This window comes from Cynocephalus volans, chromosome 4, assembly GCF_027409185.1.
Source record: "Cynocephalus volans isolate mCynVol1 chromosome 4, mCynVol1.pri, whole genome shotgun sequence".
NCBI classification, from domain to species: domain Eukaryota; kingdom Metazoa; phylum Chordata; class Mammalia; order Dermoptera; family Cynocephalidae; genus Cynocephalus; species Cynocephalus volans.
Genome location: NC_084463.1, coordinates 117,865,813 through 117,878,705, shown reverse-complemented (window position 1 = coordinate 117,878,705; position 12,893 = coordinate 117,865,813). Strand labels below are relative to the sequence as shown.

Here is a 12,893-nt window from a genome sequence, read left to right as displayed (position 1 = left end):
TGCTGGAGCTGGGATACACTCTTCTCTCCTGTCCATGGAAGTCAGAGCTTGAGACTCTTCAGCTTTTGGGTTCCAAGACTTACATCAGGGGCACCATCATCTTCCCTAGATCTGAGGCCTTCAGACTTGGACTGAGCCATGCTACCAGCATCCAGTTTGCAGATGGACTATCATGGGACTTTTCTTCACAATTGTGTGAGTCAATTCATTCCCCTAATAAAACCCCTCCCCTATATACAACATATTCTATTGGTTCCGTCTCTCTGGAGAACTCTGCCTAATACAGAAAATTGGTACCAGAGAAGTGGGGTGTTGCTTATAACAAATACTTGAAAATGTGGAAGCGGCTTTGGAACTGGGTATTGAGGAGAAGCTGGAGGAATTTGGAGGAACAAGCTAGAAAAAGCCTAGATGCTGGTGAAAGTTTAGAAGACAAGAAAACCAGAGCAAGTTTGGAAGGTTTTAGAGACTGGTTAAATGGTGGTGACCAGAATGCTTATGGAAATATGGACAGTAAAGACCATTCTAAAGAGGTCTCAGATAGATATAAGAGACTTTTTGAAAACTGGGGCAAAAATCACCCTTGCTGTGAACTGGCAAGGAACTTGGCTGCATTGTTTCCATGCCCTAGGACTTTGTGGAAGTTGGAACTTAAGAGTTGTGAACCCAGAGTATTTGGTGGAAGAAATTTCTAAGCAGCAAATCATTAAGGAAGCTGCATGGCTACTTGCAACAGCCTGTGCTGCGTTAAGCCAGAATTTAAAAGGGAAGCAGAGCATAGATATTTGGGAAATTCGAAGCTTGGCCATGTGGTAGAAAAGCAGAGAGCATTTTCAGAAGAAAAATACAATGGTACTAAGAAGATTAGTACAAAAGAAAGAGATCATCAAGAGAAGGGGATAAAGGCCCTGAAGGCATTGCAGAAGTCTCGGGGGCCAACCCTTCAACTTCAGGCCCGAAGGCCTAGGGAGATAAAATGGCCAGAGGCACCCTCTACAGGCTCGCTGCCTAGGACCACCTTGGGATGCTGCTTCCCGCACCACCTACTGCTCCAGTCTTGGCTAAATTGGCCCCAGGTGTGGCTGGACCCACAGCTTTGAAAGATACAAACCAGAAGCCTTGGCAGCATCAACGTCTTGTTAGGTCTGCAGACTCACAGAATGCCAGAGCTATGAAGACTTGGGAGCCGCCACCCAGATTTCAAAGGATGTATGGAAAACTCTAGGGACCCAGGAAGAGATATGTCACAGAGGCAGAGTCACTGCAGACAGCCTTCCCTAGAGCAATGCCCAGCAGAAATGTGGGGTCAGAGTTGCAGCAGAGAAATCCCATCAGCATCATGCCCACGGGAATCGTGAGAGTGGGACTGCCATGGAGACACCAGACTTGCAGAGCTACCAGAGTGGAATGCCAGCTTGGGAGAGCTGAAGTGTGGCCTGAGACCAGGAAAGCCATAGGAGTGGAGCTGCTGGAGGACTTGGGGATCCAGCCCCCACACCAGGGTGTGAAGATGCCAAACATGGAGTCAAGGTACCCGTTTGCCAGCTTTGAGATTTAATGCCTGCCCTACTGGGTTTTGAACTTACTGGGGACCTGTTACACCTTTCTTTTGGCCTATTTCTTCTTTTATGAATGGGAATATGTACTCTATGCTTGTCCCACCCTTGTATCTTGGACGTAGATAACTTGTATTGATTTTGCTGGTAGGACTTTGAACTTAGGACTTTTGGGCTGAAACAAGTTAGGACTTTGGGGATAAAATGAATGTATTTGTATTGGAAAAGGACATGAGTTTTGGGGGGTTAGGCGCAGAATGCTATAGATTGGATGCCCCTCCACCCTGCATCATTGAGGCTTAATCCCCACTGTAACTGTTGAGGGTGGGAAATCCTATTATGGTAATTGAAAGGTGGGGCCTTGAAGAGATGATTACATTGTAGGACCATGCCCTACTGAATCGATTAATAACCATGGTCAGGGGTGTGATTCAGAGGGCTTTAAAAGGAAAGTGAATGAAGAGGTTAGTCTCTCTCTGCTCCACTATTTTCGCAATGTGATACTCTGCCATCACTGTCGCCACCACCAAGGCTCTCACCAGAACTGTTCCCTGGACTTTGGATTTTCCAACCTTGGAAACTGTAAGCAATAAGTTTTGTTCTCTTATAAATCACCCAGTTCTGGGTATTTTGTCATAAGCAACAGAAATGGACTAATACAATCACCTTCCTACTAACCTTGAAATCCTGAAATCTCACAGTGTGTATATTTCCTCCCATTCCCTTTCTCTCACTTCTAATGGGGTACCAAGCTCTAAGAATTCTTTCTTTTTTTCCTGTGACTCCAATCCTAGTTTAGGCCCTGATGTATCCTAAGCTTGTGTTTTATAGTAGTTTTCTTCTTTTCTTTCCTTTTTTCTTACTACCTTTTGACCTTGAGTAAGTACCTTGTACCCTGTCAATAAAATAGGGATAAAAGAGTACACAGGGTTGTTGGAGGAATAAACAGGACACTATGTAAAAAATGCTTAGAACGGTGCCTGGCACTTTGTAGGTGCCATAAAAGTGTTAGCCGTGAGTATTAGTATTTCTGGCCTCGTCCACTTTTTTGCCAGATGTACCATCCCCCAAAATTCCTTTCATCAGGCCTGATCCCTGCTCAAAAGTGTGCAATCTCCCATAGTCTGATTAGCAGTAGCTCCTAAATTGAGTGTGCAAGATGAATTGCCAGGATGTGGATATGGAAAAGAATCTTATAATTTCTTTTATATGTTTTTATCACATGCTTTTAAATTTTCTATTTTTTGAGTATGTTTTGTACTGTGTATTTTTGTACATAGTTATAAATGTGCAAAGTACAAGTGCATACTTTAATAAATAAATGAATGTACATATATTGGTGGTATGCTAAAAATATTTTACTGATAAAGGAGTGAAAGCAACCAAGTTTGCGGACCCCTGGTCTGGAAGGTGAGATCCAGACCAAGCCTGGCATTTCCCTGTGGCTGGCCTCAGCCTGGCAGCCCTGATTCCCCTCCCAATTCTTCTCCTTCAACCCTCACTCACTGTCCTGCCTCACCTGTGTCTTTCAATTTCCATGTCATTGCTCATCTCCTCTCCTGCTTCTACAGTATTCTCCCTCATTCTCCCATTTTCTTTTCTTATCCAGAAGTGCACCTTAAATGCTGCTTATTCCATCAAGCCTGCCAGCACAATTCTAGCTTGAAATGCTTCCTTTGGGCTCCCTAAATGTTCTTTGTCAATACTACTCATTTGGCCCCTGTTGTTTTGTGTTGTGTTGAGACCTTTTCCAATGTATAGTTCTTGGTTCTATAGTTATCCTGTGTTCATTGTTACATGGACGTGCCTTTAAATTATATTTCACTTGCTGACTTTATTTTGGGCTGTTTTGTCATTTCTCTCATTTATCGTTTATCTGGAGACACCTATGCTTTTTGGGTGACATTAATATATCTATTTTTTATCACAGTAATATATCATTCTTTACTGAAAAGATTCATTTGTTAAATTTGCGATCTGAATTTGACAGCATGCTTCAGCTTGAGGCAGACATTTACAGTGCATTAATGAACATTTTTTGTATGTGGATTCATTATTTTCTTTTACTCTAGGTGACATAAAGTCATAATCCATGTGTTTAATGCCTTTATTTCAGCACTTATAGTCCTGAGTTTTGTATGGCCTCCTGGGAAGCCATTCTAGTGAGGAAAGCTGGATGGTACACAGAGCATATCCATTTAATCTGGTTTTTTCTCCTCCTCAAACATTGTGAAAATGGCTGTTTCATCAGCCAAGTTTTGTCAGTTTGTGATAGCAGCTGTGCAGTCATTGGAGATACCATACCATTGGACTTGGAGTCAGAAGACACAGGTTTAAATCTTTTTTTTTTTTTTTTTTTTTTTTGTGACCAGCCGCATCGAGCGCACTGGCCATCCCTATATAGGATCCGAACCCGCGGAGGCAGCGCTCCCAGCGCCGCACTCTCCCGAGTGCGCCATGGGGTCGGCCCCACAGGTTTAAATCTTGATTCTACTACTTGCTAGTTGTTTGAACTTGATCAAATTGTTTAACCTCATCTATAAAATAAACAATAATGTATATGTCACAGAGTTATTATGAGGATTAATTGAGATAGTGTCTATGAATGTGCCAGGTACCTAGGAGGTGGTTAATAAAGGTCTGTTTAAAAGAAAAGGGAGAATAAAAGGTTTCCTCTGGCCTCTGTGAGTCTTCTAATACAGAGTATACTTTGCAGAGAAACAGGCAAGTTCAGAGAATGCACTAAATTTAGGCTTGAGACTGAGGGGTGAACATCAAGTTGGCCTCGTTTCTGGACTTATCTCTACTAGAACATCTATGGCCTCCCCAGAGAGTATGAGGATTAATTAGTTAATCTTTGTAAAGAGCTTTGGAAGTAAAAAGTGCTATGTAAGTGGAATGGTTGAATTGCTATTGGAGATGTAATAATGGTGCCACTGTATTCTGGCAGTCTTGCCTGTCTTGGACATCCATAGTCAATAACAGAGAAAGTTCTAAGATGTTTTATTTGATGTGACAGAAAGGATTCATTGTAGAATGTGTGATAACACAATCCTTTCCGTTGTCTTACAGATAGCAACTTCCTAGTTCTTTCCAGCAGAGGAATGCAAGGGTCTTTTAAAAAGCAACAGTCTCGGATAATGAAAGGGGTTTTCAAGATGGCGGCGGCTGCGGCGGCTGGCGCGGAGTAGCTGAGGTGGAAAAGGTGGCCACTGGGCCTCAGGCAGCCGGGAAACTTGTGGACCTTCCTCTGGCCATCTCTTAAGGGAGGACTGCTGCTGCTGGCCGGTCGTGGGGGCTCAACGCCACTTTGCCCCCGGCAGGAGAGGCTGCCTCATTTACAGGCAACAGCTTTGAAGTGTGGAGCAGGAAAAGAACTGATTCTTAGCTGCAAAAGTGAGTCTTGAAACAGGGAACACGGCACCAGGGCTGCTGTGGATGCAGCCAGGATCCCGGAGGCTGGGGCCGCACTGAAGGCGGCCAGCTGCCCTATCCAGGATTCGAGGTTTCAGGCCGGCATTAAAGACTCCTGGGAGCGCCCGAGCGGCGCCGCGACTGAACAGCCCGAGGCGGCAGCGCCGAGAACACGGAAGGCAACAAACCAGAGACAGAGCGAGCGCCCGACCTGGCACAGCACTGTGAGTGATCCCTGGCACAGCTCTGTTCGGGGGCTGGATGCCCACGCGGCTCCCCGCCTGCACCACCAGGCCACTCATTGCCCCGGTGCTGCCTCCATTTTCCCAGGTGCGGGCAGCTCCGCCCTGCTCGGCCATCACTGAGCCCATTTGCTTGGCCTGGCGCGGGGCTCTCCGGACCCTGCGGGCCGACCTCCTCTCCCAATCCCTCCACGGTTCTCTGGCAGGGCTGGGGGTGTGGGGCGTCCCGACCAGTTTTGGGAGGGCTAGGAAGTACGGGCGGGCCGACTGTCACTCCACCACACCCTGGACTCCGGCCCCGGTAAACTTCCTGTTACTGGGAGGCAGATACCATCTCTGCGACCACCAGTTTGGAAAAAAGCCTAACGAATTTCTGGTTGGGAATAGTGTGGTAGGAGAGTTCCCAGGTCCGCTTGAACCTGCCGGAGAGCAGGCTGCAGGCGGGCACTAGACTCGGTTTATACCGGGGGGATACAAAGGTGAACAAGACCCGAGAAAGATCTACACAGTGCTACAAAGGCACCCAGAGAGACCAGTCGTCTGTGCCTAGCAGAAACCTGGTAGACTTCCTGGGCGAGGCGGTGCTGAGCAGGGTCTTGAAGGCCCAGCTGATAGCCGAGGGGTGCAGAAGACACGCCCCAACCCAGCACAGTGTGCACAGAGGGGGGAGACGTGCGGCCAGGGAGGCGGAGACTCGACAGAAACCACACACCTGGTGGGGTCGCCACTGCACGATCTAACAGCCTGGACCAGAGCACACGGAACGGGGAGAAGTCCTGTACAGGAAGTGAAAGCTCAACAGAGATCACACACCCTGTGGTACGTGATCCACCAGCCCAGCAGAGTACAAGCTGACCAGAAAGGTGGATCCCCGGAGAAGCCCAAGACCCGAGGCAACCACACACACAAGACACTAGAGGCCAACTGAGCAGTCACGGCGGGAGCCATACCAAATTGGCAACCACAGCAACATCCTAGTTAGTCATTAGTCTTAAACCGGTGGACTGTGAAACCCCCTGCCACAATGAATAAACACCAAAAAAAAGACACCAGAAATACAAAAAATCAAGAAAGTACACCACCAAAAGTTAATAAATCTCATACTCTAGATCCTATAGAACAAGAAGCCCTTGAAATAACTGACAAGGAATTTCGAGTGATAATTCTAAGGAAACTGAATGAGATACAAGAAAACTCAGCTAGACATCATGATGAAATGAGGAAAAGTATACAGGATCTGAAAGAGGAAATATACAAGGAAATCAATGTCCTGAAAAAAAATGTAGCAGAACTTGCTGAACTGAAGAAGTTATTCAGCGAAATAAAAAACACAATGGAGAGTTTAACCAGCAGGCTTGTCGAAGTCGAAGAGAGAACCTCTGAACTTGAAGATGGGCTGTTTGAAATAACACAAGCAGACAAAAAGAAAGAAAAAAGAATCAAGGACATGGAAGAAAATCTGAGAGAGATATCAGACAACCTCAAGCGCTCAAATATCCGAGTCATGGGTATTCCAGAAGGGGAGGAAAATGGAGATTCCATTGAAAACATATTCAACAAAATAGTGGCAGAAAACTTCCCAGGTATAGGAAAAATCACAGATCTTCAGATCCAGGAAGCTCAACGATCTCCAAACGTATTCAACCCAAAAAGGCCTTCTCCAAGACATGTCATAGTCAAATTGGCAAAACTCAGAGACAAAGAGAGAATCTTAAAAGCTGCAAGAGAGAAGCGTCAAATCACCTATAAGGGAGCCCCAATCAGGTTAACATCAGACTTTTCATCACAAACCCTAAAAGCTAGAAAGGAATGGGATGATATTTTCAAAATACTAAAAGACAAAGATTGCCAGCCAAGAATACTCTACCCTGCAAGGCTATCCTTCCGAAATGAGGGGCAAATAGTATATTTCTCAGACAAACAAAAACTGCGGGAGTTCACTACCACAAGACCACCCTTACAAGAAATCCTCAAGGGAGTACTGGGTTTGGTTCCTGAAAAATAACTACCACTGCCATAAAAACCTAAGAAAAATCTAAACCCGCTAGTACAATAAAAATGGCATTCATGAAGAGAAAACAAGCTAACAAAAACACTATCTACAACCTAAGGAACCAACAAACAAAGAAACCAAACAGTAAATCAGAAAGCAAGGAACAAAAGACACCTAAGACAACCAAACAACCAATAAAATGCTAAGAATAAATCAACACCTTTCAATAACAACTCTTAATGTTAAAGGCTTAAATTCCCCAATTAAAAGACACAGACTGGCTGACTGGATCAAAAAGCAGGACCCAACTATATGCTGCCTACAAGAGACCCACCTCACCCATAAAGATTCACACAGACTAAGAGTGAAAGGATGGAAAAAGATTTACCATGCAAACAGAAAAGAAAAACGAGCTGGAGTGGCTATTCTTATATCTGACAAAATAGACTTTAAACTAAAAACCATAAAAAGAGACAATGAGGGACACTACTTAATGATAAAAGGTCTGATCCATCAAGAAGACATAACAATCATAAATATGTATGCACCCAATGTTGGAGCAGCCAGATTTATAAAACAAACTCTATTAGACCTAAAGAAGGAAATAGACACTAATACCATAATAGCAGGGGACCTGAACACTCCACTGTCAATATTAGACAGATCATCTAGGCAAAGAATCAGTAGAGAAACACAAGATCTAAACAATACTCTAGACCAATTGGAATTGGCAGATATCTACAGAACATTCCACCCAACAACCTCAGAATATTCATTCTTCTCAGCAGCACATGGATCATTCTCCAGGATAGATCACATATTAGGTCACAAATCAAGTCTCAATAAATTCAAAAAAATTGGAATTATCCCATGTATCTTCTCAGACCACAATGGATTAAAACTAGAAATTAATAACAAACGAAACTCTGGAAACTATACAAACACATGGAAATTAAACAGCATTCTACTTAACGACATATGGGTCCAAGAAGAAATCAAGCAGGAAATCAAAAAGTTTATTGAAACTAATGAAAACAATGATACATCATACCAAAACCTGTGGGATACTGCAAAAGCAGTATTGAGGGGAAAATTTATTGCATTAAATGCTCACTTCAGAAGAATGGAAAGATGGCAAGTGAACAACCTAACACTTCACCTTAAAGAACTAGAAAAACAAGAACAATCCAATCCTAAAGTTAGCAGACGGAAAGAAATCATTAAGATCAGAGCAGAACTGAATGAAATTGAAAACCAAAAAACAATTCAAAAGATCAACGAATCAAAAAGTTGGTTTTTTGAAAAGATAAATAAAATTGACAAACCATTAGCATGGCTAACAAGAAAAAGAAGAGAGAAGACTCAAATAACAAAAATTAGAAATGAAAAAGGCGATATTACAACTGATTCATCTGAAATACAAGGAATCATTCGAGACTACTATAAACAACTATACGCCAACAAATTTGAAAATCTGGAGGAAATGGATATATTTCTGGACACACACAAGCTCCCAAAACTGAACCGTGAAGACGTAGAAAATTTGAACAGACCAATAACAATAAAGGAGATTGAAGCTGTTATCAGAAGGCTCCCAACAAAGAAAAGCCCAGGACCAGATGGATTCACAGCAGAATTTTACCAAACATTCAAAGAGGAATTGACACCGATTCTTTACAAACTATTCCAAAAGATTGAAACGGACGCAAATCTCCCAAACTCATTCTATGAAGCAAACATCATCCTGATACCAAAACCAGGTAAAGATATAACCAAAAAAGAAAACTACAGGCCGATATCCTTGATGAATATAGATGCAAAAATCCTCACTAAAATACTAGCAAACAGAATACAGCAACACATACGAAAAATTATTCATTACGATCAAGTGGGATTCATCCCAGGGATGCAAGGTTGGTTCAACATATGCAAATCAATAAATGTGATACACCATATTAATAAACTCAAACACAAGGACCATATGATCATCTCTATAGATGCTGAAAAAGCATTTGATAAAGTTCAGCACTCATTCATGACAAAGACCCTCTATAAGTTAGGTATAGAGGGAAAGTATCTCAACATAATTAAAGCCATATATGCCAAACCCACTGCCAATATCATCCTGAATGGGGAAAAGCTGAAAGCTTTTCCTTTAAGAACAGGCACTAGACAAGGATGCCCACTCTCACCACTCCTATTCAACATAGTGTTGGAAGTACTAGCCAGAGCAATCAGAGAAGAGAAGGAAATAAAGGGCATCCAGATTGGAAAAGATGAAGTCAAACTGTCCCTGTTTGCAGATGACATGATCCTATATATCGAACAGCCTAAAACCTCTACAAAAAAACTGTTGGAATTGATAAATGATTTCAGCACAGTAGCAGGATACAAAATCAACACACAAAAATCAGTAGCATTTCTTTTCTCCAATAGTGAACATGCAGAAGGAGAAATCAAGAAAGCCTGCCCATTTACAATAGCCACCAAAAAAATAAAATACTTAGGAATTGAGTTAACCAAGGAGGTGAAAAATCTCTATAATGAGAACTACAAACCACTGCTGAGAGAAATTAGAGAGGATACAAGAAGATGGAAAGATATTCCATGCTCTTGGATTGGAAGAATCAACATAGTGAAAATGTCCATACTACCCAAAGTGATATACAAATTCAATGCAATCCCCATCAAAATTCCAAAGACATTTTTCTCAGAAATGGAAAAAACTATTCAGACATTTATATGGAACAATAAAAGACCACGAATAGCCAAAGCAATGCTCAGCAAAAAAAATAAAGCTGGAGGCATAACACTACCTGACTTTAAGCTATACTACAAAGCTATAATAACCAAAACAGTATGGTACTGGCATAAAAACAGACACACTGACCAATGGAATAGAATAGAGAATCCAGAAATCAACCCTCACACTTACTGCCATCTGATCTTTGACAAAGGCACCAAGCCTATTCACTGGGGAAGGGACTGCCTCTTCAGCAAGTGGTGCTGGGATAACTGGATATCGACATGCAGGAGAATGAAACTAGATCCATACCTCTCACCGTATACTAAAATCAACTCAAAATGGATTAAGGATTTAAATATACACCCTGAGACAATAAAACTTCTTAAAGAAAACATAGGGGAAACACTTCAGGAAATAGGACTGGGCACAGACTTCATGAATACGACCCCAAAAGCACGGGCAACCAAAGGAAAAATAAACAAATGGGATTATATCAAACTAAAAAGCTTCTGCACAGCAAAAGAAACAATTAAAAGAGTTAAAAGACAACCAACAGAGTGGGAGAAAATATTTGCAAAATATACATCTGACAAAGGATTAATATCCAGAATATATAAGGAACTCAAACAACTTTACAAGAAGAAAACAAGCAACCCAATTAAAAAATGGGCAAAAGAGCTAAGTAGGCATTTCTCTAAGGAAGATATCCAAATGGCCAACAGACATATGAAAAAATGCTCAACATCACTCAGCATCCGGGAAATGCAAATCAAAACCACATTGAGATACCATCTAACCCCAGTTAGGATGGCTAAAATCCAAAAGACTATGAACGATAAATGCTGGCGAGGCTGCGGAGAAAAAGGAACTCTCATACATTGTTGGTGGGACTGCAAAATGGTGCAGCCTCTATGGAAAATGGTATGGAGGTTCCTTAAACAATTGCAGATAGATCTACCATACGACCCAGCCATCCCACTGTTGGGAATATACCCAGAGGAATGGAAATCATCAAGTCGAAGGTATACCTGTTCCCCAATGTTCATTGCAGCACTCTTTACAATAGCCAAGAGTTGGAACCAGCCCAAATGCCCATCATCAGATGAGTGGATACGGAAAATGTGGTACATCTACACAATGGAATACTACTCAGCTATAAAAACGAATGAAATACTGCCATTTGCAACAACATGGATGGACCTTGAGAGAATTATATTAAGTGAAACAAGTCAGGCACAGAAAGAGAAATACCACATGTTCTCACTTATTGGTGGGAGCTAAAAATTAATATATGAATTCACACACACACATACACACATACACACACAAACCGGGGGGGGGGAAGAAGATATAACAACCACAATTATTTGAAGTTGATACAACAAACAAACAGAAAGGACATGGTTGGGGGGGAGGGGGGGAGGGAGAAGGGAGGGAGGTTTTGGTGATGGGGAGCATTAATCAGCTACAATGTATATCGACAAAATAAAATTTAAAAAAAAAAAAAAAAAAAAAAAAAAAAAAAAAAAAGCAACAGTCTCATCCACTGGCCTCTTGGGAATCTTCTGCTAAAGCAGTCTGGTTATAAATTCTAGCCAGCTCAGATAGAGGGACAGTTGGCCAGTTTTGGATGCTTCATGGGTCCTGCACTCATGGGCTTTCTTTAATCTAACCATGCAAAAGTGAAGGAAGAGCGTTGAGTGATTATGCAATGACGTGGACCAGTGTGAATAACCAATGCAGCGTGTACCATGAGCTAGTAGAAAAAGATGTGGCTTAGCTATGTGACCCTGGGCATGTCCCTTTCCTGAGCCTTAATTTTCTCATCTGTTACATGGCAACAAAGTAGTTGATGAATACAGTAATAAAGGTGGCTCACAGGAGGGTGAGTCTTACCCTTTTTGGGATAGTTGGGGAGTCAAGAAAGGTTTTATAGAAAAAGTGGTACATGAGATGGATGCTAAAGGTTGAGCCATAGTATACCAGGTAAGGAAAGGGCATCCTTAGCAAAAGGAACAGTGCATGGAGAACCATGAGATAGCACATCCGAATGGACCCACTCCCAGTTTTCGTAATGTATGAGGTACCATGTGGGCCGTACATACTTTGCTCTCTCTTTGAGGAAGCCCAGAAGTCTGATTCCTGTGAACCGCTTTGTATCTACCCCAGTGTCTGCAAGCAGGTAGAGCCTGAGAACTGTATCCCTGCAGAGCCCTGTATCCCTGTGACATTCTGACATTTCCTCCATGAGTCTATGGTTGTTTTTCAGATGACACTGTAAACCATATGTTGAATGTGGGGCCAGATAAGGCTTTGATACCAAACAGAGTATGTAGTAGATTTGTCTATAATTTCATATGCATTGCTTGGTGTTTTGTGTCTTGAGCAAAGTTTTTCTTTGTTAAAATAAACATGTATAAAGAGTTTATAGAGCGCACATGGTTATGCATATTTATTGCAGAGAATCTGTTAATAATATATGCCTCACCAGATTTTGCATTTCTGTTGGAATAACAAATGTGGCACTTGGTACAACTGAATGAGTTTGGTGAATTTTCTCTTATCTGGTAGAGAAAAGGCCAGTTCTCTTTTTCCAAACTTTGTTTTCTACTACCATCTTTAGCACTGGCCAGCTTCCCATGTGGTACATTTGGGGGACTAAATGTTTTTCAGGCTTTAAATGGTTTTGTCTTTTTTTTTTTTTTTTCCCCCTTACTCTCTTCCCTCTTGCACACATAAAGACTTGATTTGGGACTGTTAGAATTGCTTCTCTGGGTAAGAGCATAGACTCTGAAAGGTCCTCTTATGTTACATGGAGGGAAAAACATATGAATCTGGCTATTGATTGAGCTAAGAGTAAGGCCCTAGGAGATTGTGACATGGGGAACTTCAAGGTGGATAAGTGGGTCCTGGATTGGGTGGGGAGACAAGAGCCATAGAAC

The 12,893-nt window shown here is 42.2% G+C and overlaps 1 protein-coding gene across 5 annotated transcripts in view; it reads left to right on the top strand.

The window, feature by feature from the left end:
* SERGEF (secretion regulating guanine nucleotide exchange factor) overlaps positions 1-12,893 on the top strand; it is a 271,297-nt gene that overhangs the window by 52,209 nt on the left and 206,195 nt on the right. The gene's annotated exons all lie outside the window — the stretch shown is intronic.